Raw genomic sequence first — 16,830 nt, 5'->3', positions numbered from 1 at the left:
TTGTCTGAACTGGCTTTAGCATGGGGCCTCCCCCTTGCGGGAAATAGTGACCCATTAGTAGATAACTGTACACACTTCCTGGAGGCAGTGGCATAACTAGGGCAGGGCGAACGGGGCATATACTCTGGGCGCCATGTCAAGCCCAGCAGAGGAGGGCACTGCCGGCCAGGACATTGTAGAAATATAGCCTTTGATATAAGTAACATGCATCAATAGATCTCATTAATGTTGTTAACACTGAAAGTCTGTACTGAAATGAGATGTTTGCTAAAGTTCCTGATATGTTATGGGCACAGAGTAAATTAGATAGAAGGCTACTGCCCATTTAAAATAAACTTAAAACTAAAATTTGCAGCCATTTAAACAATACCCTTTAAGATCAGATCAAGTAACCAAATAGGTAGAAGGTTACATGAAAGCAGGGGTATCTAGGGAACACTGTTCCAGTTGAAACTTGCCTTTATTCCTTATTAAACAGAAAACCCCAATTACAGATGGATCACCCTACTTTAAGATGATTCATGATTTAATAGAGATTATAAAAAGGATACAAGTTTAATACATCGATTGTACCTAATCTGCACACCTTGTTGAATGGCATACAACCCACCTCATATATTTTACTGCCCTTTAGTCCCTAACAAAAGAAGCAGTATGTTTAGACTAAACTGCCAAAAGGGGGTGGTACTATAAGTCCTAATATTAAAAGGATTGGCTTTTTGCCAGTGCAATCAGATCGTTATACGATATGTAGACTATCTACAGTTATATATAACTTATAACAAGATTAGTAGTATGAAACAGTAGTGTTATTGAATATTCTGCACAAGTAAAGCAAAATTATAAAGTATTTAAAGATAAATTGCATTCCATACAAATAAATTATAACTTTTGTATAATGCAAACAAGGGATTGATACAACAGGATCCCCTTGCATTAACATATGAATAAATTGAAGTTTATCATGTTGTAAAACAAGATATTATTAATGCATCAGAATTGGTTTTACCTAATTATAGTAAGCTGTTATACTGTTTTGTCATGAGTCTAACTCACTTGCTCAAGGGGTCCTTGAACAAACACATGGAAACTCTTGTCACCTAGTCCCTGTAAAGTGCTGATGTAGTGTTAGGATACTTCTTAACCCTTATAATAATGGTTGAATCCTGCTTTTGCAGGTTTCAAAAGATGGGAAAATGATAAATCTTTTATTAAGCTATCCACATAAGACTCCATTTTGTAACAAGATGGATGATCTGTGCCTGTAAAGTTATTCATAAGCTTTGAATGGAAGATTATAGAAAGTGATCTTTGCTAGTCATTGAGTTTCAGAAGACCTTGGCTTCAGCAGATGTGTTCTACTTCTAACTAAAATAAGCTTATGAATAGAATATGTATTCTCAACTGTTATGCCTGTCTCCTATAACTCCCATCCTAAGACTCCCCTAACCTTGGAGAACAATAGATGTTTGTACTTACTGATACTATGCATGTTACATTTTTGAGAACAACCTTCTTGTAAGAAACGCTACAAAATTTGTGTACCTTTTGAATAATACAACAGAGATACTTGAACACTGACAGGGTTTGGTCTTAGTGTTATTTCTCTGTCTATCAGCTGGTAAATCTTGAAAGAGATATCTCGATCAGGAGGTCTGACACACAATAATGAGCTTGGGCTGGTGATTACCCACAGAAGATTAATTACAATCTATCAGGACATACGGATCCTCCACTAGAGGTACTTTTGTCAAATTTATTAACCTTGTAAGTATTCATACACAAACAGGTTTTTATATGTGTGTGGGTGGGGGTCACCATTCTTCAACTTGCCCTGGGCTCCAAAAACCCTAGTTACGCCACTGCCTGGAGGCATTCAAAAAGTGTTCAATGATACTGGATGGCTGCATCAGCTATTCTGCGTCTGAAACAAGGGACTCAAGGCCTTATTTAGCAAGGATCGCAACTGCGATTATGCACGCTATTGGCTGATTGTTGCGTTTTGTGCATGCGATGCATCGCAGTGTGCATGTGCGAACTAGCCACTATGACCGGGGATTACGATCGCAGACACTATGCAGACCCATCGCAGAATGATTGACAGGAAGCGACAGGGGTGTGCTTGGCAAAAAATGCAGGCATGCCAGTGCATTTGAATGCTGTTACAGGTGTGTGCATAAATTAGCCACTGCAATGTCAAACGCAGATTGGGCTCTCACTACATGCAATGGGGTTAGCAATTCCTGAGTAAGGTCAAACCTTGTGTAAGTGTGCATGAGGCTGAGATTGTACCCGATGTTACCGATGGTTTCGCAATCTTGCTAAATATTATGGATGTGTTTAAGGTAAGGTGGGCATCCTCATGTTGTGCTACGATGGCATAACGATTGCAATGAATTAGCATATAATCGCAGTGAGACTGCGTGTGTAGTTGCAGCCACAATCGCAGTTGCGATCCGTACTAAATCATGCCCTCATGATGTATCTTGAGAAGTTTGTCATCATTCATTGCTAGCCATACAGTGTTATCTGGGGTTCTGTCATTTCTACAGAAAGTTCATTAAAACTTACTCATCTATTGCAGCCCCCATCACGGCGCTCAACAAAAAACTGCAAGATACCAGAGTTTGTCTTACTGAAACTAAAGAAGTGTTCTGCCGGTTAAAGCAGTGTTTCACCTCAGCACCCATACTCAGACAACCAGACTTTCTTCCTGGAAGTTGATTCCTCTACGTTTGGGGTTGGAGCTGTCCTTTCACTAAGAGCTGTAGGAAATGGTATTCTTGTGGATTCTATTCTCGCAAGTTCTCAGCTCTGGGCAAATTTATCACATCCTACCTGTGTCTGAGATGCGGATTGTGATAGATAGGGTCTATACACATGTATGCTTTTTTTTTTCTGTCTCCCGTTACTTTCATGTGATACATGCCCCTATCACTTTATCATTATTTTATATTTATTTTTTATTTAGCCTTAATATTTTAAATTTTCTCTGATATCACTCTTGTATTATTAATTTTTAATTGTATTAATTCTGTGATTTGTTTTTTTGTTTTTAATTTACTTTACTTTTTATGACACTGTTTCTACACACCACTGGATTCCTGTCTTGAGTCATTAACCATAATTTATACAGTAACCATAATTAATTCATACACCATATGTTTTGTGTACACTTTGGATCTGATGCAGAGTTGAATACAGAGTGCACGGTGTCAATCATTTGGCATATTTCTCAATGATAACACTTTAATCAGCCAATTATTCATATGCAAAGACAAACGTTTCATCATGATATACAGATAAGAGATGATCTCCTGCACTGGATTGCTTGATTAATAGAAATAATGAATGCAACTACTACATTGGGGGCGATTCACTGATTTGAATAGCGATGGGAAGGAGTTCCCAGAGCTATTCAATTGTCCCTATTGCACCCTGCACTTGTACCACTTTTACACCGACCTTAAAATCCTGGGTTGATGCGCATAAACCGGGGTTTTTTGTCAGTGTAAATGGATCGACCCCGGTCCAGGGATACGGGGATCCAACTTGGGACTTTGCAAGGTTGGCCATGGGTCATTCCCGTGGCACCCTGCAGTGTAAACGGCGTGATCCGGGTCATGATGACACGGATTGTGCTGTATACTACCCGGTTGGCCGGCTTCAGTGGCACTTAGAGATTACATAATCTCCAAGCGTCCACTGCAACACCGGAAGAGTCGGGTCACTGCAGACCTGGCTCCGATGTGAACGGCGCTGACTCAGGAATATCCTGGGAATATCTGGTTGTGAGTTTACAGCACGGTCAATTGAATAGGTCCTGGAACTCCTTCCTGGGGCTATTCAACATTACGCTGAATTGAATCACCCCTAATGATTGTTGTTAATAGTATACTCAGTAAAAGTAGGTGCAGCCCTCTAGTTAAATTTTCCTTGTATAGATGTCATGAGTAAACAAAAAGGCTAGCTAAAGGGGCACACTACCATTCTACTACTAAAACATAACTTTTATAATCTGCATTAAAAATGATGCTTTATGCATAACACATTAACTATAAAGAAGGTATCAAGGGCCCTATTTACACATTTATTTAAACATAAAAAAATATTTTCACAATTTTTAGATTCACTGAATGTATTAAAGGGCTTTCGGAACCAGGTTCCCTCATCTCCCCCCCCGTTTCCCTGACTCCTGGTCTGGAGAGCCGGGAGCCAACCCCTGTGATCAGGTTTGTGCTCTAAATAGACAAAAAGCTGATCACTGTAAAAAGAGAAATTGGTTAAAAAAAAAAAAACAACACTTACAGTACCTGCATCCAGTGGTCTGGTGATCGGCGAGCTCTCTCCTCCGGTTAGCTGGTCGCCGAGCTCCTGCACTGTGACCCCAATCAGCTGTGCTGTAAACCAGCATCTTAGTTTACAGCACACATCAGCTGACTGGTGTCACAGACCAGGATCCCAGAGACCAGCTGACTGGCAGGTAAGTGTAAACGGAGGGGCAAGGTGGGTGGAGGTGTGGGAGAGTGAGAAGGCGTAGCCCTAGCTAGCGGCAGCGCATGCACGAACACCTTCTCACTGTAATTCTTGTGAAAAATGCAGTGAGAAGTGTGTGAAGTGGTGTCACAGGGACAAAAATTTCTCACAAGCTTTGTCCCTGCATGCAAATCTTTATACCTGTACATTTGCTGTGATATTTCCTAAATTCACGATGCAAATTTAGGTGAAAATATCACACTATGTCCGCATTTGAAAGGCAGATTGTAGTAAATAAGGGGGTGATAGGGTAAGTGGGGCCAGATAAGATAGAAGATGAATGACACATATAAAGGACAATAACACAATTAAAAGTGTCCAACTTGGTCAGCTAAAATGCATAAGAAAGTGATTATTATATCAACAAACATGTTTGGATGAATGCACAATACAGGTTCAATAGACAGACTTAGCTTGCACAGGGAAGAACCCACCAATGATGCAATTACAGCTGTAGGTATCAGAATAATTGGCAGATTGCCAAGAGAAAAAAACAGATTCACAGTGTGACTCCAGGGTCCGCGCTACTTTCACTTGTTTGCATAACTGTTTCATCGTGTAAGATACAAGACAAATATTTGTAGTTCTTAAAGTTACTGTATCTATACACCTGGGGAACACTATTGCATTTTTGTTCTTGTTTGTTAATGTTGATGTTTTGCAATCTCACAAGATAAATGTTTGTATTTCTTAAAATGATACACACCCATGGAACACTATTGCATTTTTTGCAATCGCGCAAGATTGTTGTTTGTATTTGTTATAGCTATACACAACTGGGAGACACCATTGCAGTTTTGTAATGTTAATTTGTCAGAAAGTCATTAAAAGATAATCTAAGATATGTAAAAGAAAACTGTAATTGTATAATAACATATTTATTGCAGGGACTTGCAGTCAGGGGAGGCTGATCCTCATCTGCCATATTCCAATGATTAGAATAATACAAAGAAGATATTTGTAACTTATCCATATCTTGTTTGTATTATTTTAATATAATTTTTTACAGTCAAAACTCACTGCATTTGCGGCGCTCCTCTGCATATATATGGAGAGATGAGAGAGAGGTAAGGCAGCAATGAGCAGAGCCTCCTCTGATGTTCACAAACTGCCTTACTGGAGTGGGCCAATGATACTGCAGAGATTAACGACTAGAGGGGGAAACTGTCAATCTGCTTCACTGATCCAGCCAGAGGGCAGGAGAGACGCTCAAACTTCCAATCACAGTTCTTCCCACTGCTGCTGGCTGCTGGAGTATGGGGGCTGGGTACAACAACACCAGTCTCCGCCCACCAAACTGGCCACACCCCTGCTTTCCCTGGCAGCCAGCCACCTCTTCCAGACACATGACCAGATCCCAGCAGCAGCAGGAGCAGAGATATGGACACTGTGGGGGTGCAAAGGAGGCTTGCTGTCTACTGCAGCAGCAACACCAGGTAGTGCTCCCATTCCCTTAACTCAGTGCCCCCCTCTCCTTACAGCGCAGTGGCCTCCCTGATCTCACTGACCTTTCCATCCCAGTGTCTCCCCCTTCTCAAGCCCAGTGTCCCCTACCATTTTAGACCCCCATCCCAGTGTCTCCTCCCTAACAAGCCGACTGCCTGTGCCCCCCCACCTAGAACCCTCCAGCCAGCCCAATCACAGTGCCCCCCATTCATCCCAGTGTATCCACTTGATGAGCCTAGTATTCCTCCCCTCCCACCCCATCTTACTGCCACCCATCCAGCCCAGTGCTCCCTGCAGAATCACTGTTCCTTCCATCCAGCCAAGTGTCCCCCACATATCACTCTCTTCCAGCTTTACCCCCTCATCCAGCCCAGTATCCGCACACTCATGTCACTGCCTCCTCAATGCAGTCACCACTGAACCCCCCCATCATTAGGAAAGACCCCTCCACTAACATTACAGGGTCCCCCCTATCCATCTGCTCTCATGGATCATGTGGGTAGCCTCATCTTAGTCTCTCCACCCTCAGTAAACTGTGGTACTCCTATATCCTGGAGATGCTGTATTTAATAGTAGATTTAGAGGTCTACAGTTTGTGTCAGGAGATGGCGCTGGGGACACAGAAGAGATGGCGCTAGGGGGATACATAGGAGATGGCGCTAGGGGGACACAGAGGAGAGGGCACTGAAGACACTAGAGATCAAACCAACTTTAAGTGTTTTGGTTCGGATTTGGTTTTAGAGTCTTTAAAAAAAATTACTATGATAAAAACAACTAAAATCATGTAGTTTGGACCGGTTTACATGAAAACCAAAACCAGAGTATGATTTTTAAGGTCGAGTTCTGAACTGACAACAGACCTGAACTGGTAATTTGTTCCACTTGGAAGCCCAAAGTGATTCCAAACTGGGACTTGATTTGACTTGAAACCCCTAAGTTCAGGTGTGTTCGTCTTTCAGGAAAACCAAACCGCACATCTCTAGAAGACACACGAGTAGGATCACTGATAGGATTAGAAGAAAAGGCTGGGGGACAGTAATATTTAGTAAGACACCAATTCTAAAGAATCCATATTACTGGTACAAATGATTCCAAATTAGCAAATGTATTTTATTAATATAAAATTGTTTGATCAGGGAAACTCACATTTTGCCCTGCCCAAAACTTCTGTTACTATGTCTGGTGATGACATTTCCTTTATTAATACGCAAACAGGTGGCTTCCGGACCATGTGAGCTCTTACATGAATAGTGAATACTGACTCAAGACACTGCCTGTCCAGGAAGGATTAATCTCTTCTGAAGGTTCCCGATTATAGATAAATCATATAGGTAAGAAAAGACTCGTTCACATGCGCGCAGCTTCTGTTCATTGATGAGAGGGACAGGGGGCATGCCCCCAGAGTGACGAAAACAGTAGGGGAGTGGCTCGCTGGCATGTTCATGTGAGGCCACGTCACCTTTTCTGGGTGCACGCAAAGGTCCCATTCTCCACTACAACAAAACATGCACAACATAGCGCAGCTCTCCCTGACATGATCCTCCTATTGGGTTCATATATCTGTGTAAATCTGGCTCTGATACTAGCCAGTGCCTTCCCAGCCATTGACCTCACCGCACATCACTGATGTATAGTAAACAATAAACAACACAACTTGTGCCATTAAAAACAAAAAAACATAACAAATCACTGCTCTGGCTGCCTTTACAGCTTTAGGACCAAGTGCTCATGGTCAATCCATAATTGCTGAAGCAGGACCTGAATCTTGGCTCTGCTAGTGAGCCATTGACTAGCTATATATTAGAAGAGGAATATTGTCACATTGAGGGTTGTAATTAGGGGTGTGCGAGCAGTGCCACCACACAGGGCATGTGAGGTTCTGGTTTTGTTGTGGACCCAGGGTGGTATAGGGAGCAGACACTGGAGCTGATTTAAAATTAAATGTGTAATTTTTAATAAGTGGTTTGACAGACATAAAAGTGGCAAAACAGAAAGTCCAGGTTTAGCACTAAGTGCACTTGGGAACTGTAGTGATGCAAATGGGAAAAAGTCCAGGTAGTGACAACAGAAGGTAATCCAGTATTCCGGGGTTTGTGAGGCTGAAAAGAACTGCAGGTTGGAGTGAATTGCTGATTGAGGTGAGTGGCAGGCTGAAGTGAATTAGCAGACTTGAAGTGATTGCTGGTAGAAACAATAATGTCCATAGGAAATGCAAGTGGAGGAAGGGTGCAAGGTAATTGACTGACAGGTACTCAGGCAGTGGGAGAGGCAATAGGAGGAGGCAGGGGTATCTAGCAGGAATTAGGAGCAGGTTCAGGTATAGCAGACTTGGCAGAATCCAACAGGCAGGCAGACTAGCTCAGGAACTCTCTCTCAGCTCACGCTGAGAAATACGTTGCACTGGCAATGAGAGGAAGCTTGGCACTCCCTTAAATACCCAGTGCTGCACTGTGAGAGGCCAGAGAGAGCATGTGACCCACCAGGATAGGGCAACTAAGTCACGTGACCAGAGGCAAGATGGCGGCGCCCATGCCAGAACGGAATGGAAGCACTGCCAGGCCTAAACAGCACAGAGTGACAATATGCCCAAACAGGACTACGTACAGCCAATGCTCCCCACCAGGACCAGCACCACCACCAGATGCCCCCTGCCACAGCATCCTCACAGGTATCACCCGCCGACCACCATGCCGAGAAATGCTGGTCGTGACAGGGCACAGGGCTCTGGGTGCAGCACCATCCCTACCCCACGGCCCTTGCTTCTGACACCCTGCAACCAGGATTGCTGCTGCAGTGCTGCCCATTCTTTGGCTACTCCAGACTGGCACCCTGCAGTCTGAACAGTCGATTGGAGTGTCCTGAGGATGATCGGGTCAGTGCTGCACTTACTGGGTGCTGGCAGCCCTGTCCCTTCTGCACTACATAATGGCATCATGCATTCAGGGGGCAGGGCTGGCATAGATGAGCACTGTCACATTATATATAAAGGAATATTTCTTGGCCTTAACTTACTGTACCATAGAATACTATCAAGACCCACTTGTTTGACATGTTAATTATTGACCAAACATGTTTTGGTGGTGGGTACTCAGCATATGCAATAAGTCTCCATTTCCACCCGTGTCCTAATAATGTTTAGTGAAGTTAATTATTGTTAACAGGCAAGTTAATGAAAAGTAAAAGTCCATATTGATTGTGTATATAAATAGTTGTAGAAATGGCTTAGTAAATACTTTTGCCAGACAGCTACTGTACATATTTATTTTGTGTGTTTGGTAACTTATTGAGTATGTCTGATCATTCCAAACAACATAACATTGGCAAATAAATGGAAACTTTTAAAATACCCCTTTCAATGATTAAATCATTATCTAAATATTTGCAAACAGTAGAATAAAGATATTAATTTTGAAATGGACTATTCCAAGTTTGATTCATTTGTCTAACTAGGGGTGGAACATTGCCTTCAACGTATATGAGTTGAAACACATTGGGCCTGATTCAGAGTTGTTAAATTTTACCATCACTGCTGTGTCTATTGATGCAGTAACAAACATATGCTAATGTTGCAAGAGGCAATCACCAATCGGCAGTCATCGACCATCTGCATAAGCCTAAGCTTACTCAGAATGGCCACCAGAACACTTCTGCCAGGGGCAGGAAATCTGAGTCGGAAGACGCAGGCCCTGGCCTTAAAATGCCTAGAAAACATGGATGACACCCCCAGTTTGTAAAAACGGACCATGTTGCCACCCCTGCCCCGTACCCCATCAATCATGCTGCAGCTTAGGGGGCCCTGCAAGCCATCCTGTAGAGACTAATCGACATATGAGCAGTACAGATCCTGCGCATGCGCTGATCAGTAACCATTGGAGATGTGAGCAAACCATGAGGTTTGTGTACATCTCTGAATCAGGCCCATTGACAGCATTGGGAACTATTTCCTTTAGTGACCAGAGCAATTCCATCATTAGAAAGGAGCAACAGAGAGGGGCATCAGTGGATCCGTTTCCTGCACCTTCATATTCTACCATTTCTGGGAGGAGGAACCTCCAAACTATACTTGAGACAGCTTTTGGTCTAATTATTATTATTATATCATTGTTTTTTATTGTAGATGTTGTAAGTGCAATGTCAATAACTATCTTTTAAAATGTATTATGCAAGTTCTGTCTTTTATTTGTTTCTCTGTCACATATATAATGGCCAATATAAATATTTTCAAAACCACATAGTAAGAAGCTAAGATAGGGGAGGAAGCTTTCTGTACATAAGCATTGTTTGAAGGTGGCTTATTGATTAAGCAGAAGTAAGCAAACTACAAGAAAAGGCTTATCTGCTGGTGGCTGAAGGCTTTCACATCTAATCACTTTCCTGCATATAGTTGATAAGTATTTATTATTTACTGTTTGATAAAAAGTCTAGTGCACCATGTATGTCTTTTTTTCCTTCTTATGTACTCAAGAATTTTGAATATCCCAGATTTTGGCCAAATTAAGAACAGCTAAAATTGTTCTAAACTTCTAATAATATTACATGTTTATGGGGCCCATTGTCATTAACTATTTGTGGCATATTCCCTGAAAGCACCTGTTTTTGGGAGATAGCCACAAATATTAAGTATGTATTATGGAGAGACCGCAGCAGATATGCCCCTCCATTTCTGACAGCAGCCACAATCCCTATAGGTTTCTTTCGGGCTGCTTCGCTTTCCGGAGATTGCCCCCTGTAGCCTATGGGCTATATATTGGAATACTAGCCAGGAGAGAGCTCCAGAGGAGCCCTCCATGGTAATGGCAACCGCGCATGCATGGTTTGTGCATGCGTGGTCCTTGCATGCACAGGAGTCCCAACGCAGGAGTGAAGAGACCGCTGATGCAGTCACTGCACTCCCAGCACATCACAGGCATGGGCTCCCCTGTACATGCAGGTGCTCTTTAATACATCCAGGTGGTATAAACACATACTGTGATTAGTTCATGGGTGTTAATATCGTGCCCAGATCACATTTGTCATGAACCTGTCTAGTTTTCACCTTTTGCCTGTTGACTTACCACTGCCAGCTGTCTCCATGGATCTGTATGTGTAATTTGCCTGAAGAACCTGTTCTGATCTTGCTGCTGCAGCACTTCTCTATGCATTCCTTCCACAGTGATTATTTCACCTGGGTCCTTTCCTGTCTGTGAACACTGCTAGCCCTGATTGGAATCACAGATGAAGTTCTGACTCAGTGCTGCAGAGATGAATACATGTTGTGCCTTCCACCACTCAGAATGCTACTGCCAGATCACCTGTCCATATCCACCAATTGCAGCCAGACCCAGGGTATATATATCCTCCCCTGATAGCATTCTGGACCTGAACATCTCGTTACTTCCCATGGTGTATGGTTTGTGCTGTTTCTGTGTACAAGTGTATCCCTGGCTCCTGCTGACAGCAACCCCTGGTGCATTCAGAAAACCTGCTGGTTCCCAGACCAGTTCATCTCCCCTGGCAATCCAGAAAACCTGCTACAGCAATACCTGGCAATCCAGAAAACCTGCTACAGCAATACCTGGCAATCCAGAAAACCAGCTACAGCAATACCTGGCAATCCAGTTGTCCTGCTACAGCAATACCTGGCAATCCAGTTGTCCTGCTACAGCAATACCTGGCAATCCAGTATTCCTGCTAGTTCTCAGGCCAGTGCAACTCCTGTGTTTTCAGCTTCAGCTATAAGTGAGTTCCTGTGCTTCTGACCGTAGTCCTGTGTTCTGCTGCAAGACCTACTCCTGGCTGGTCCCTGGCACCCTTGCAAACATGCATCGTGCTTCCTGCTGTGGATCAACTCCTGCTCCTTCTACCTACTCACTCCTTCCCTGAACCTAAACTCCCAGACCTACCCATTCCTTCCTGAACCTGTTATTCCTAATTACCCAATCCAGCCTGCACCTGAGTTCCTGCCCTTTGTCACACCATTTCCGGATTACCCTGTTTAGGCCTCATCTCAGCAGTACCTGATTTCCCTTCAGCCATAGTCACGTTATTCCAGTCCAGAGTCAAGTTCCAAGTTCATCAGTTCAATCCACGTTATTCCAGTCCAGAGTCAAGTTCCAAGTTCATCAGTTCAATCCATGTTATTCCAGTCCAGAGTCAAGTTCCAAGTAAACCAGTTCAACTCAACAAGCCTTCCTGCCGGTCCAAGTCCGGTTCCTCCAAGTTCCTGTCATTCATCATCAAAGGCAGTTCTCACTGCTATATAAATCTTGCAATAGAGCTATCTATGTCATCTGTGGTTCCAGTCATGCTGGTCTCCGTTGAATCCCACTCATTACCTGAGACAGGTAACTCACAGACACCATTCGTGACATTTGATTATTGGTAAATGGGCCCCTATATGTTTTTGTGTCCCTGTGCTATTATATATGAAAAAAATTTAGTAGCACATGGATTAACAATTATTGTATGAAAGTTTTCTGTGGGCATGGCTGATATTTGAGAGTGAATTATGGACTGCAATTTTATTGGCAGTTGCCTATAAGTTGGTAATTGCATAGTGGATGTGAGCAAGGAGGTTATACCACATGTTGATTCCAAACCAGAGTAGGTTTTATTGAAGATAACAAGATACAGGTGATAGAATATAAACAGCAGTCAACATGATTGTCACAACCCTGGCTAGTTTTTACCTTTTGCCTTGAGACTTACCTCTGCCAGCTGCTCCATGGATCTGTGTGTGCAATTCACCTGGGAAATCTGCTCTATATCATACTGGCTGTAACACTTCTGTGATTGCATTTGGACTGAGCTCCTTTCCACATTGATTATTCACCTGGGCTCTCCTCTGTCTGTGAACACTGCTAGGCTTGATTGAAATTGCAGGTGTAGTTCTGACTCTCAGTGCTGCAGATATGTTTGCCCTCCACTACTCTGAATGCTACTGGCAGACCACATGACTGTATCCACCAATTCCTGCTAGACCCAGAGTATAAAGATCCTCCTCTGATAGCACTCAGTGCCTGAAAATCTCGTTACTTCTCGTGGTATATTGTTTGTGCTTCATCCATGTACAAGTGTATTCCAGGCTCCTGCTGATTGCTATATCTGGCTGTCCAGAAATCCTGCTGGTTCCTGATCAGTTCATTTGGCAATCCGGCCGATAGCTATACCTGGCGCGTCCGGAAATCCTGCTGGTTCCCAGATTAGTTCTATCAGTAACCCTGCTACACGAATATACCTGGAGCATCCAGAAATCCTACTAGTTCCCAGGCCAGTGCATAATGTCCATTGCTGTTGCATGACTTATGATCCTAAGTTCCCTGTGTATTACCAGTGCTTCCTAGCACAGCGAACAATACTCCAGTCCGTAGTGATATTCCAAATCCATTCGAGGATATTCCAGTCCGGAGTGATATTGCAAGTCCATTCCACGATACTCCAGTCTGGAGTGATATTCCAAGTCCATTCCATGATTCTCCAGTCCAGAGTGATATTTCAAATCCATTCCATGATACTCCAGTCCGGAGTGATATTCCAAGTCAATTCACACTACTCCAGTCCAGAGTCAAGTTCCAAGTTCACCAGTTCAATTCTCATTACTCCAGTCCGGAGTCCAAGTCCAAGTTCTTCAGTCCGATGCACATTATTCCAGTCCAGAGTCAAGTTCGAAATCCTTCAAGTTCAAACCTCGTTACTCCTGTCTGGAAATCCAGTACCAGTTCACTTAAGTTTCAAATCTACAGTTTCTATTCCAGGTTCAGCGATTGTTGGAAGACTCCTTCCTTCAGTCTATTCAGCTAATCTTCCAGCCCGTCCCAGTCCGGTTCCTCCAAGTCACCTACTGATATCCTGTCCAGTTCAGCAAGTCTTCCTGACGGTCTCGGTCTGGTTCCTCCAAGTCAGAAACAAGAAAAGTCGTGGAGTGTATACCAATGTGCTAAAGCAGCCAACAGATCAAATGACCTATGACGTTGTTCCCACAACCTCAGATTAAATACTATCTATATGCAAATTAGGTGACTGATATCATGTCGGCGCTCTAATGATAAAGCAATAAAAGGTGGAAAGTCAATTCCTATTGCACAATTTCTATATATTCAAATGTCTTATCCTTAAATGATTGCGAATCCTCTGTTCAGAAAAAACTTGTTCAAAAACTTCAGATCTTCTTAATCATGTCATCGGTGGACAAGGGTGAAGATGTGTCTCTCAAAAAACTGGAGAGAAAGCAATACATAGCATAATCTCCTTTTTAATAATGAATAGACACATAAAACATATAAACACACATGACATATAAAATCCTTAATTAGAAGAAAAAAATACAATTACCATAAAGGCTTTCAGAACTATGCAAAAGTTCTGGAAAGGTATGTATGGAAGGAATCCTTAGATGTCCACAGATTCCAATCAGCAATAAGGAATCAAGCCAGCACTGTGACAGGATCCAGGAAAATAATCCAACGCATTTCTACCCCTTCCTGGGGTCTTTATCAAGGCAAAGTGAGTAAGTGAATGCAGTCATGGAGGTTTCCTCTCTTAAATACTGCAATTCACCAATAAAAAGTAACAGACAATCAATTCCAATAAAGAACAGGTGTATCAGTCTTATCCCTCCCTCCATGTGTATGTTCATGTATTGAGACAGGGTAATGTCATTTAAGCCAATAGGCTTATGTTTAGCTCCGATCACGTGTTCCCCGACGTCATAGACTCCGAAAGTATCTCCAGCGTCAAGGCTCTCCTTCAGCGTCCACACCGTCTAGGCAACCGTCAAGGTTACATCCGGCAAAGCTATCTTAGCATCTATGTTGTCAAGGGAACTTCCCCGATCACGTGAGCTGCGGCATAAGCACAGCGGTCACGTGCGTCCACATCGCCCACATCGTCTAGGCGACCGTCAAGATTGCATCCGGCAAAGCAATCTTAGCATCTATGTTGTCAAGGGAACTTCCCCGATCACGTGACCTGCGGCATCAGCACAGCGGTCTCCTTGTTAAAGGGATTCTTCGTTTATATAGAGCTTGGTTTAGCAGCGTGTTCAGAATAAGGCTGATATTATACTATTCTTCAAGCACACTAAACGGGGATGGTTAAAATCTTCAAAGCGGGAGTTCCATATTAGCACATGCTCTCATAAGAAAAATAAAAACAACATTATAAATAGTGGATCATGATAAATAACAATAATAATATATAAACAATAATATTAAAAAAGCAATAATATTAAAAGATTGATGATTATAAAACTATATAAAACCATAATTATCAGTAATAGTAGGTTAAAATATCATAAACCATTTCCGCTCAAAATCAATATTGAGCCCACCTGGTTTCAGGGTATTATAATCATAGATACACTGCATCTCTTTTTTGGCAAGTTGTCAGGCTATATCCCTTCTCCAATTGCCTTTAACCAAAAATAACCCTGCAAATCTTATAATATGAGAAACCGAACAATTATGTATTAGCTTAAAATGATGAGACAGAGCATGACTCTCCAGACCTTTTTTAATATTACGTATATGTTCACCTAATCGATTCTTTAAAGGTCTGGAGGTACGGCCTATATAAACCAAATTACAAGAACATTCTATCATATAGACCACATTTTTGGTATTACAGGTAATAAAATCATCAATAGGTTTTTTTATCCCATTAATAATCATTTCCTCCTTCTTAGTACCCCCATAGGTGTTGGCTTATTAATCCATTTCTGTGCCACTTTTCAGATGCATTTATGACATATTTTGTCAAGGCATCTGAAAGGTTGCACAGTAATGAATTAACAAGCTTGGATTATTGAGGAGGAGGAGGAGGAGGAGTGCTGCCTGTATGTGTTTAGATTTTTGCCATTGGTTTGGAAACCCCCCTTTCAAAATCCTGTGTTTGCCACTAGAGAGCCTTTAGTGGAGTGTGGTTACATAAACAAAACTCTACCCTCTTGTCTGAAATAAGTGGGTTTAGAGGTGTCTAAATAGATGGAATGCGCACAGTCCACAATCACAAGAGGTTCCCCTATACCACCAATGCATTTCTGACCTTTGTCCTCCCTCCGGGTGTACTGGGGATCACCAAAGTCAGCATTTTATACCCAACCTCCATATCAAATGTTCATATGGGAGGGAAGACAGGGTGGCAAACACAAATACGTGGTTCCTATAATTAATATAACCCACCATAACACTATATATATATATATATATATATTAGGGGTGAGCAGGTTCGGATTTCTGAAATCCGAACCCCCCCAAGCCCCCCCGATCCGAGGTCGATCCAAGTCAGGCTCGACTTTTCCCACCAGACTCGGATCTGAAATCGAGGCAAAACGTCATCATCCCGCCTTCCTGGTCTCGCGGGTTTTGGATTCTATATAAGGTACCCGCATCAGCGCCATTTTCTCACTCGGCTGTGCACAGTGAAGATGGAGGGTGGGAGTTAGGGCTGGCTGGGCTGTGTAGTGTAGTGTAGTGCAGTGTAGTGTTGTGCTGCGCTGTGCTGCTGTTGTCCATAGGGGCTGTGTCCACTCCTCCAAAGTCCATAGGGGCTGGCTGTGTTGTGCTGTGCTGCTGTTGTCCATAGGGGCTGTGTCCACTCCTCCAAAGTCCATAGGGGCTGGCTGTGTTGAGCTGTGCTGCTGTTGTCCATAGGGGCTGTGTCCAGTCCTCCAATGTCCATAGGGGCTGGCTGTACTGTGTTGTGCAGTCAGTTGTCCATAGGGGCTGTGTCCACTCCAAAGTCCTGTGCAGTGTCCCAGTCCTAAAGGGGTGCTGTAGTGTTGTCCAGGGGGTGCTCTGCCCATCAGGGGTGCTCCCCCAAGTGCAAAAAAATAAATATTTTTTCTGTGTTTGTGAATTGTGTGCGCAGTAG

At 42.9% G+C, this 16,830-nt stretch overlaps 1 long non-coding RNA gene across 1 annotated transcript in view; it reads left to right on the top strand.

The window, feature by feature from the left end:
* LOC148477056 (uncharacterized) overlaps positions 1-2,725 on the top strand; it is a 44,222-nt gene extending 41,497 nt beyond the window's left edge. The window contains exons 3-4 of the long non-coding RNA XR_015872568.1: positions 1,619-1,741; positions 2,585-2,725. This is a non-coding gene — a long non-coding RNA (uncharacterized LOC148477056). The remainder of the gene's footprint in view (positions 1-1,618; positions 1,742-2,584) is intronic.
* Positions 2,726-16,830: the final 14,105 nt, after the last annotated feature.

The sequence above is a fragment of the Taudactylus pleione genome, unplaced genomic scaffold (assembly GCF_031769625.1).
Source record: "Taudactylus pleione unplaced genomic scaffold, aTauple2 ptg000755l, whole genome shotgun sequence".
In the NCBI taxonomy this organism is placed as follows: domain Eukaryota; kingdom Metazoa; phylum Chordata; class Amphibia; order Anura; family Myobatrachidae; genus Taudactylus; species Taudactylus pleione.
The sequence above is the reverse complement of the archived record's forward strand: the minus strand, read 5'-3'. Positions and strand labels throughout refer to the sequence as shown.